General features: G+C 35.7%; 1 long non-coding RNA gene across 1 annotated transcript; it reads right to left on the bottom strand.

Annotated features, from left to right (window-relative positions):
* Window positions 1-2,286: 2,286 nt before the first annotated feature.
* LOC112151414 lies at window positions 2,287-4,200 on the bottom strand. Its single transcript, XR_002920120.2, has 3 exons — window positions 3,918-4,200; window positions 3,339-3,444; window positions 2,287-2,516 (listed from the first exon to the last, which is right to left on the bottom strand). It is a non-coding gene; the product is annotated as an uncharacterized LOC112151414 (long non-coding RNA).
* Window positions 4,201-11,802: the final 7,602 nt, after the last annotated feature.

Raw genomic sequence — 11,802 nt, 5'->3', positions numbered from 1 at the left:
GTTTTAATAATGTCATTTTAAAGTGTTCTATAAATGTTTATCCTGCCCGACCTAAAGAGTGTTTTGTGCGATTGAGTTCGACTCCTCAGCTCTAATTGGATCCTTTCCCAGAGAACAGATGAAGATAAATGATCTTCCGTGTTCTCCTGTTATCAGGATTATGCTGATCCAAACAGAACCCGCCACCATCACCCCGTCTCCGCCACACAATGCTCCTGTCCGCGCCGCCGCCCCAAAACTCCCGCTGTTTTGTTCTCATAAGGTCACGGCGCCTCGGTCCCCGCCGGCGCTGAAAAGGCAGCGTTCCTGTGCGACGCCACAATGACCCCGGCAGCTGTTAACAAACCGAGAACATCATTTGTGTTCCCGTCCTTTCAGAAGAAACTCTCCTCTTCATCGACTCCCTCCTTCACGTCTGACAGATCCGGGCGCCGCTTACGTCTTTTTGACAGCAATTACGTGGTTTAGCAGAGTGACGGAGTGAGGTGTTGTTTCCAGCTCCTTGAGCGTGTTTAAGTCAGAGACAAACATCTGTTTCCTGCGGTGGTTGGAACCCGGAGAGGTGAGCGTTCTCGTCTCCTTGACAGTTTATGAGTGTCTGATCCGTTTGACCTTTGAATTCCTGCTTCTCTTTTTCCTTTTTCGACACACGGACCGTCAAGGAAACACGTTCTGACTGTCGGATCATTTAAAGTGCTGCCTTTTAATTTGGTTAACACCAATATAAACATTGAACAAATCACTGATCGAAGAAACAAACCAGTAAATCCATCATGAGAATCAAACACGATTTGGAATGATTTAAATAAAAATAATCAGTGACTGACATGCAGTGTTTATGTTGATCTTCTTTGGTGATTTAATCATTTTGTGTAACTTTTTTGCAGCTTCGCTGTGCAGAGAAATGAGACGAGCTCAGAAATGTGGAGTGGAAATAGGTCAGTGTGACCTCCAAAGAAGCTGAATCTTTCATCTGAAATGTTACTAATTCATGGGAGGACATTTGACTTCTCCGTGTTTGTTTCTGCTTTGACTCGGAGGGAGTTTGAGAGACGAATGGCGATGACGACTGAGACACAAACCGAAACCACATGTAGATGTTTGCACCACAAAAATGCAGTTTTGGTCAGATTCTTAAATTTTTTGACACATTTTAAAACAAATTTCAATCATAACTAGTAAAACATTTAAAGTTAAGCTTTAAGCTCAAAAGATCCACATCTTTTTTTTTAAACTACAAGTATTTTGTTAAAAATCGAGACACGTATTGATTGCTTGATACATTGATTGATTTTAAGCAACTTCAAAGACAAATGAATAAAACATGATTAAATAGTTATAACAAATGTATTTAAGTTAATTCATAAACTGATTTGATAGTAAATAAAATAATAATAATAATAGTTATAATTCCCCCACAGATACAGAACAGATGCCACATTTAATCTATTAAATATGTTGTTTGAGTAATCAAACCAAGTTTCAAAATGAAACGACTTTGTTTCACTTTGATTTATTTTATTTTAATAATGTTTGATTATCTGATTTGATTAGTTTTGATTTATTTTAATCAAATAAAGTCTGATTACTTGATTTAATCAGATTTGATCAACTTTAATTTAATCAAATTAAGTTTGATTATTTGATTTACTTGGTTTTAATTTACTTTGGTTTATTTTAATCAAATTAAGTTTGATTGCTTTATTTGATTAGATTTAATTTACTTTGATTTGCTTTATTTAAACAAAGTTTGATTACCTGATTTAATTAGTTTTAATTTACTTTGATTTGTTTTAATCAAATCAAGTTTGATTACTTTATTTGATTAGTTTTGTTTCACTTTGTTTTATTTATATGAATAAAGTTTGATTATGTGATTTAATGCTTCAATTTACTTTTATGCATTTAAATCAAATCAAGTTTGATTATTTAATTTGATTACTTTTAATGTACTTTGATTTTTTTTTGATCAACGCAAGTTTGATTTCTTGTTTTACTTTGATTTATTTTATTCAAATAAAGTTTGATTACTTGATTTAATTTTGTTGATTTAGTTTGATTTAGTTTAATCAAATCATTTTTGATTATTTGATTTGATTACTTTTAATGTACTTTGATTTGTTTTAATCAAAGCACGTTTGATTACTTTATTTTACTAGTCTTGTTTTACTTTGTATTCAGATAAAGTTTGAGTACTTGATCTGATTAGTTTGATTTACTTTGATTGTTCTTAATTAGATCACGTTTAAATTATTTGATTTGATTACTTTTAATTTACTTTTTTTCTTGATTAAAGCAAGTTTATTACGTAATTTGATTAGTTCTTATTTACTTTAATTTATTTTAACAGAATCAGGTTTGATTACTTGATGTGAATAAGTTTGATTTACTTTGATTTCTTCCCAGCATCATTTCATGGTTTACCTTTGGGCTGAACTGGTGGACTCCAGGTGGGTTTGGTTTCACGGTGGCCCCGCCCCTTCACATTCTGTATCATTGAAATCCCCACATTTCCTCTGTAGAAACCAAAAGGAGTTCATTTAGAAGCATGTATTGGTTCAGAAATGTCTTCTAAGGACACATCTGCTCTGTTTTAAGTCTGGAGGTTAAACGTTCAATGAATTACAGAACTGAATGTGTTTAATGATTAATTCATATTATTTTAAAGTAAATATTTGTTTGGGTTTTATGATCAACACACATGAATAATCTAAAAATAAAAAGGGAAAAACATATTTGAGGCCCTTTTCCACACGTCTGTAGCATCATTACACTGATTAAGAGGATCGTTTGTGTCTCTTTACATTTAATATAGTCACAAAACACTCGTTACCGACGATCTCCAAGACTTTGTTGTCGCTGAGGTTTTGTAAAATCAACCTGAAGCGTTTTGTCTTCCCCCTCCGATGTCATGAGATCAATCGGAGGAGAGCGAGGCCAGCAGAGACATTTGCCTGTCACTAAACGAGACAAACAATTCTGCAGCATAATTAGCTCTCAGTGAATAATGTGCGCGGCAGGTCACATGTTTCTGCAAAGCAGCAGCACAGCTCCAGCTGCCAGCTTCAATTAGGTTGTACAAGTCGCTTCACGCAGAAGTCTTCTTTTAGTCAGAATTATATAACGCCGGATGAGACAAATATAGTTCAGCAGACTCAGAAAGGCTCACATACTTCGGATTTGATATCTGGATTATCACCATGTATTTTTACAGATTTAGAATTTCGTTTTTAGTTATTTTTGTGGTAACATTTTGACAAAAAGAACATTTTTTTGGTCCAAATACCTTGAGCTTTTCTTGTGCTCCTTTTGGCAAATAATTAGTTGAATTTTCTTACATTTAATGAAGTACTTTTGTGTTTTTCCATGCAGTGTAGATGTGAGCTGCAGCCTCTAGTGTTTTTCTTCTGAAGCTTTTGATCACAGACTCTTGTGAGCTGAAGGCTGAACAAAACACAAGTTTAGAAAAATCTTCTAACATGGAAACGGATGCAAATTAAATTACAAAACTGAGAAAAAAATATCAGAAGGAGAATTCAAAATATAGTTTCGTATCAGTTTAATTAATTAGTGTGATTTCATTTATTCATGAAATGACAGTTTATATCGGGTCAAGGTGTTCAAAAATAAAAGCATAAAATAACAAAAATGGTGAATTTAATTATTATTTTTGATTGATTGATGAGTTTATTGATTGTTTCAATAGAAACATAATTCCTTTAACACAAGAAATAAATAAACACACATATTCTGAAAGTGTACATCCTGGTTCCTCTTTGATATCTTTACTTTTCATTAAAAAATCATTTAAACTACAAGCGAAAACATGAAATGAAAAAAAAAGCTATATTTTTACAAAAAATCCTTATAAAAAGACAAATTAGTTCAAATCTGGCCTCCAAACCCGCACCACCGACCTTCAACCCGCCCCCACCGGTTGAGCACCAGAGCTGGTCAGATAAGACAAATTGAAGAAAAATGACGGCAGCCTTTCTGTAGGTTTATCTCCATAGCAACCGTTTTATTTTTTGCTTGCCTAGAGGTGATGAACAGTTTTATGTAATTTTTCGAAGAATCGACAAAAGTAAACTTTTGGATCTCCTTAGCAACAGAGGTTTGTTGTTAGCCACGCCCACATTTCCTTATATATTCATTACATTTGTCATATCCTTACATGTGACATTTTAATGTCATATAACTAAAATGGCAGCTTCCTCCCAAAGTCGAAAGTTGCTGAAAATTCAAAGTATTTTTTTTTCCCATTTTAAAAAAAAAGTGAAATTTCACTCTTCACCACAACAGGCTGTTGAGTCGTGTTTCCTATGTCAAAGATTTATTTTTGTGTAAATTTTGGTGAGTTTTTGAGCATGCAGCGAGGGTGAAATTTTATCTTAAATGAGTCGCAACAAATACATTTTATTTACATAACATTTTTAAAAGGTACTCAAAGACGTTTACAATTTAAACAAATTACATTAAGGAGAAACAGTGACAAACATTCCATAAAAAATTGATGTATAAATAATAAATTATAACTAGAATAGTTGCACTACCTGTGATAATGCTAGTGTGAATGCTTTCTGCTGAAAGTTGTCACTGAATATAGTGAAGATTTGCTGAAAATTGTGACGCAATTCACTTTGATTGCTGAAGGGAGTTGCTGAAAATGCAAAAGCTAATTGCAAAATGTTACATTTGCCAAAAATGCGGGAAATTTATGTAAAGAACTGTGAAAGAGCGCTGAAGTTGACCTAAATTTCAGAAAAATGTGTGTAAATATTCCTAATACATGCTAATTTTGCTAAAATATTTAGTGTTTTGCTTAAAAAAGTGCTCAACTCCAAATTAACACAAAAAAACATTAGAAGATTCCAAATTAACAAAGAAAAGCTAACACATTGCTTAAATTTGAGCTAAACTCTAAATAGCCTAAAAATCCTCAGTAAACTAAATTAGTCATAAAAAATAAGCATGTAACTAAAATATTAGGTACACTCTAAATTAGCATAAAAAAAACCTCAGTAGATAAGAAAATTAGCCAAAAACGTTAGCACGTAGCTAAATATTAGCTAAATTCCAAATTAGCATAAAGGACCTCAGTTGAGGCAAAATTAGAGCAAAAAAAATTAGCTTGTTGAATAAACACTAGCTAAACTCCAATATAACCTAAAAGTCCTCAGTAAACTAAGTTAGTCAAAAATGTTAGGATGTTGCAAAAATGTTAGGTAAACTCTAAATTAGCCTGAAAAATATTTAAGTGGATGCCAAATCAGCCAAAAAAAAGTTAGTGTTGCTTAACTATTAGCTAAACTCCAAATTAGCATTAAAAAACTCAGTAGACGGCAAATTAGCCAAAAAGTAGCTTGTTGCTAAAATACTAGCTAAACTCCAAAATAGCCTTAAATTCCTCAGTAAACTAAATTAGTCAAAAACGTTAGCCTGTTGCTAAACTATTAGCTAAACTCCAAATTAGCATAAAAAACCTCAGTAGATGCCAAATTAGCCAAAAAGTAGCTTCTTGCTAAAATACTATCTAAACTCAAAAATAAGCCTAAAATTCCTCAGTAAACTAAGTTAGTCAAACACATTAGGATGTTGCAAAAATGTTAGGTAAACTCTAAATTAGCCTGAAAAATATCTTAGTGGATGCCAAATTAGCCAAAAATAAGTTAGCGTGTTGCTAAAATATTAGCTAAACTCCAAATTAGTATAAAAAACCTCAGTAGATGATAACAACTTCGCCAGAAAGTTAGCTTGTTGCTAAAATACTAGCTAAACTCCAATTTGTTTCTTTAATTATTATAAAAGTAGCAGCCCATGAATATATTCAATGGCTCATTGCTAATCTACTTAAAAATGTGAAATTTGAAGACTTTCTCCTTCATTTCCTATGACGCATTTATTGCTCCGTATTTCTAAAACTATAAAAGACAGAAACAACGCCTGAAAGACATACTCTCTTTTACAAACATAACTCAGAATGTCCTACAATTAAAAAAAAAGCTCAGTGTTGTCGCACACAACAGTGGTAATTCATGATGTCCACGGTCACCGTGGTAACGGCATGTGCTGTTTGACACTGCAGCAAGATCGGTGACAGTTAATTTGTCAAAAGAAGAGATGCTGTAGCACCATGTGAATGTGTACAGTCCACTCCAGCAAACAAACGCTCCTCAAGTCGTTTCCCCAGCAGGACGAGTCGGCTGCCTCACACATGAAAGTGGCGACCTTAACTCTTCATCCAACCACTCGACAGGCTGCTCCTTCTTCTCCCAAAGCCTGGGAGAACTGCTCCACGCTTCAGCGGACAACATCAAGTTTCTCTTCTTCTGTAGTGGAAGTTCTCAGGCACGTAGCCGGAGGTGTCGGTCTTTGTGCGGCGGTCTCAGGTGACTCAGGTGTGGATGGGAGGGTTTGTATCTCTACCTCTCTGTTCTTTAATAGCGGCCTACCTTCCAGTCCTGTTGCCTTGATGTTCCAATCTGTTTCACCGTTGGGTGTTGAACGCCATCTTTCATGGCCGAAGAGATAACGGAGAAGTGCCACGTGGTCACTCTGGTTGGATCAGCCTCAGAGCAGAAGATCTGCTGGTTCAATCTCACTTTGGACATGCAGGCCGTCATGTGGAGACATGACAGCCAGAAATACGCTCATACTAGCTGGAAATGTTGCCTAGGTTACCAATTCTGTGCCAAAGCTTTGAAGACTTGATTTTTTATTTACAGCTTTCATAAAGAGAAAGTTAGTTTACAAAGTGCTGCTTTTTATTCAGTTATATTAGTCATGTCATGAGATTAATTTTTTTGAGAAATGTTTTTGATCTAACCTAATAATTGCCATTAAAAAGCTTCATTTTGAAACAAATTCTTTAAATTCTGGCGTAGTAGAATATAAAAATACAGCTTTAAAAAAAGAGTTCCAACGTTACCTTTACACCACCCACCACTTGTTTCCATCTTAAACGGGTCTCTAACAAAACACATCATGAAACAGTAGGAAACCACCAAAAATTCATCATGAGCTTCTGATTTTAAGCAAAAAAACAGACGATGTGTATTACTCCATCATTTGTAACAACAGGAAGACCATAATTTTTTTTTTTTTTTATTTGTTGTTTTTTTTTGTTTTTATTTTGAAGACTGAGATTTTATTTTAAAACTGTAATTAATGGTTTTTTTTGCCTCTTTCCCTTGTAAAAGAGATTTCTTAATCTCAATGGGACTTCCTGGTTAAATTAAAGTAAAAAAAAATTAGGAGAAGAGAATTATAGGAGAAGGTGTGAACTTAAACTTTGGTCTTTCTTTTTAAAAAACAAATGTTTGCTTCATCGATTGACTAAAGACAGCGATAAGAGATGAACGTTCCCCTGAATGATGCTTTGTTTCACTTCTCCTCTGTTTGGTGGAGTGTGATTCGCGTGTTGTACTTCTTTTTCAGATATTCCAGATTGCTCCTATTCTTGGCAGTGGACCTCGCCTCTGGCTCATCTTCCACTACACGTAGTTGTAGAGTTAGATAAGATAATTCTTATTTAACATCCTGGGAGATTACCTTTGTTTCTTTTTTTTCTTTCTAGAATTTGTTTTTTTAGGATATTTTCCTTAATACAAAGGAGAGTCTAAGGGCAGGGATGCCCACCAGGTGCGGTATCAGACGGGGTACTGGACCCAAACCAGTACCAGACATGGTATCAGATGCAGTACCAGACCCAAACTAGTACCGTGCACGGTACGCGATCCAGTACTGGACCCAAACCAGTGCCAGCAACATTATTAGTCGCGGTACTGGACCCAAACTGGTACCGGACATGGTACCAGACGGTGTATCAGATGCGGTACTGGACCCAAACCAGTATCGGACGCGATACCAGACACAGTAAAGGACCCTAACCAGTACCAGGCATGATACCAGTCGTGGTACCGGACCCAAACTAGTACCAGACGTGGTACCAGACCCAAACCAGTGCCAGACGGGGTACCAGACCCAATACTGTACCCAAACAGGTACCAGGTTAGGGTACCGGGTAAAAAGAAAAACAATTTCAACCTATAAAGTAACAGACTAAAATATTCAAATACCAGTCCTAGACGCTGTACCAGACCTAGTACCAGACCCAAACCGGTACTTAGTTATGGTACTGCTGTGCTCCGCGTCCCAGTACTGGACCAGTTCTGGTTCACGGCCCAGAGGATGGGGACCCATGATTTAATGGGGACAGCTTTCATTAGAAATGTGTGGGCTGGACATACATGGGTCTAGCTAAGTAGATGCGTCCAGTGCCCAAACTTGGTACCGGTACCCTAATCAGTGATTCGTGTTTAGTACTGTGTCTGGTACCGATTTGGGTACCCTAATCCGGTACTACTTTATGTCTGGTACTGGGTCCGGTTTACAGAAATACAGTTTTCTTTATATCTGTCCTCCGTCATCAGAAAAAGCCACAAGAACAGCTTAAAAACACCATTTTCATCAGAGTGGGTCTTTAAACTGTGTAAGGTCATGGTAATTGCTGCTCTGGACTACATACATTTATAGTTTTCTTTCCATCTCATGTGTTTTGTTTTCTCCCACTGATGGGGTCAGATTCACGTGAACCCGTGAAACCTATATTTAAAAGAACCGTTTGGAGACTGTAAAATGCAAGTTAAAGGGAAATTAATGCATTTCTCTCACCACAGTAACAGAGGAAATTATGAAATACCGAATTGACTCAATTCAGTATTTCAGCTTCACCTTAAAAGGAGCAACTGATATACAAAAACAATCCATGTCTTTTCCAGGATCCAGGGTTTCATCCTGCTGCAAAAATAATTCACCCACAACAAGTTTGAAAATGTGTGGGGCATTTATGTCACCACACAATCGGGTTAGGTTCCATCCGACATGCTTGTCATTCATCACTAGTGCTGCCACAAACAATTATTTTAATAGTCCACTAATCACTGATTATTTTTTTCAGATTAGTTGATGAATTGGGTCATGGGAAAAGTGGATGTAAAGCACACGTCTTAACCATCATTAGCTTTAAGCTAACTAAATAGTGTATAGAATTACCTACGATAATGCTAGTGTGAATGCTGTAAGCTGAATTTGGCCACTGAAGATGCTAGTGCTGATAGCTAAAAACGCTGAAGTTGATCGGCGGAAACACTGAACCTGATAATGCTGAAGCTGATAGATGAAATGGCCGAAACTGATAGCCAGCTAAAATATTAGTTATATCCCAAATTAGCCTAAAAAACGAAAAAAAGACTAAATTAGTCAAAATAGCTAGCATGTAGCTGAAATATCAGCTAAACTCCAAAAACCTTAAAACTTTAAAAATCCAAAATTAGCCAAACTACCTAGCATGCAGTTGATATATTAGCTAAAATCCAAATTAGCCTAAAAACTGAAAAAATGCAAAAATAAGCCAAACTACCTAGCACGCAGCTGAAAAATCAGCTAAACTCAAAAAACCTCAAAACTTTAAAAATTCAAAATTAGCAAAAATAGATAGCACGCAGCTGAAATATCAGCTAAACTCCAAAAACCTTAAATCTTTAAAAATCCAAAATTAGCCAAACTACCTAGCACGCAGCTGAATAATCAGCTAAACTCAAAAAACCTTAAAACTTTAAAAATTCAAAATTAGCAAAAATAGCTAGCATGTAGCTGAAATATTAGCTAAACTCTAGAATAGCCTAAAAAACCTCAATAAATGGCAAAATACCATTATAACTTTAAACTTTACTACAGTCTGACTCTATATAAAATAAAGTAATGACTAATCAACTGTTAAATTAGTCGTCGACTATCTTAATAGTCGATAGTCGTCGATTCATCTACTAATCTTAGCAGCCCTATTTAAAGAAATTTAAGCCTAAAATTGCATTTCTGAGTATTTTTACTTAAATGAGCGAGAACAGAAACATGCATCTGAAAAAGCTTATAGCTTTGATGTCGGTTCAACAACTAGCAGCTCCATGTTCTGATCTTTTCTGGATGAATAGACCCATGAACGTCTTTGTTTTCCTCATCTGAGATGGAATCTGGATCAGAACTTTATGGCTGGATCGCTCCAAAATCGCTCACTATTTTTGCTGCTAGCTAGATGCTCGCTAGTCTAGGCTAGGCGTTATCTGTGCCAACAATCTTGCCCACAACTCTGAGATGAATTTCTAATGAAGCTTTTAGATTTTATTTTTAGATATAATTAATTAAACGACCAGTGGGAATCCTTTGAAAATAGATCAAAAGATGACTTTTAAATGGTCTAAAAACATAAAAGTGTGTAAATGTGGTAACCACAAACCAAATACTGAGCCTGAACAGTAAGAACATCCGACCCTTCCATTAGAAAAAGCCTCATTGTGTGTCGACCTTTAGAATCAGGTCAAATATTCTCGTCAACATTTGCAAAACAGCAAACAAATATGTAACCAACCCACAATTTGTGTCTTTTTTGTGAGAATCCGAAGCCACTAAACATACTGTTTGTCCCAACCGTCCAAGAGGGGGTGAGTCAGCCAGCTCAGAGTGAAGCCATCGACAGAGATGAATGCAAATGAAGAAGCAACACAAACATGTGGGAGAAGCTTTCATACCAGAATCCAAAATAAAACCCACTGGATGACATTTTACCCACTGACCCAGCCTACACCGCATATTTTCAGCCTGTAAATATTCACAGCGCCGAGAAACAAAAAGCTTTTTATGTGGTGATTTCTGCTAAAACCATAAACAGTCGATGCAAAAATGCCTTTAGAGCTGGTTCTCATTGAGAATTATTTGATATAATCCGTCTACTTGAAGCTTTGGGTTCATAATGCATCCAATTTATTGTAATGAGCATTAAATCCCCTTACAGTTCTATGTGCACACTCCAATTATTTTTGATTGAAAATATCCTGCACATTTTCTGCAGACTCATTGACAAATGGTAATTAATGAATACAAATAACCACGTTGGTTCGGTTACAGGAAGTCATTCCGTTGTGTGTTCGTGATGTGTGTGTTAGAGACAGAATTTAGAGACCAAAACTGTTTGACTTTAAATGAAACAACAGATGAGAAAAAAAAAAACAACAACAACTGACATGTTTGACTTGGATGAAAGATTCATGTCTACAACCACCGGCAATCCATCCATCCATTAATCCATCCATCCATCCATCCATCCATCCATCCATCTATCCATCCATTTTTCTATTTTTCTTCCATCTGTCCATCCATTCTTCTTCTTTTCATCCATCTATTTTTCTTCCATCCATCATGCATCCCTTCATTTTTCTTCCATCCATCCATTTTTCTTCAACCCATCCATTGTTCTTATATTCATCCATCCATCTTTCTACCATTAGTCCATCTATCCATCCATTTTGCAATCTTTCTTCCATGCGTCCATCCATTTTTCTCGTTATACATCCATCTATCCATCCATTTTTCTTCCATCCATCCATCCATTTTTCTCTTTATCCATCCATCCATTCATCTATCCATCCATTTTTCTATTTTTCTTCCATCTGTCCATCCATTCTTCTTCTATTCATCCATCTATTTTTCTTCCATCCATCATGCATCCCTTCATTTTTGTTCCATCCATCCATCTATTTTTCTTCCATCCATCCATTTTTCTTTGATCCATACATCTATTTTTCTTCTATTTATCAATCAATTTTTCTATTTTTCTTCCATCTGTCCATCCATTTTTCTCTTTATACATCCATCTATCCATCCATCCATTTTTCTTTGATCCATACATCCATTTTCTATTTTTGTTCCATCCATCCCTTTTTTTTCTATCCATCCATCTATCCATCC

Source organism: Oryzias melastigma, linkage group LG20 (assembly GCF_002922805.2).
Source record: "Oryzias melastigma strain HK-1 linkage group LG20, ASM292280v2, whole genome shotgun sequence".
Classification (NCBI taxonomy): domain Eukaryota; kingdom Metazoa; phylum Chordata; class Actinopteri; order Beloniformes; family Adrianichthyidae; genus Oryzias; species Oryzias melastigma.
The sequence above is the reverse complement of the archived record's forward strand: the minus strand, read 5'-3'. Positions and strand labels throughout refer to the sequence as shown.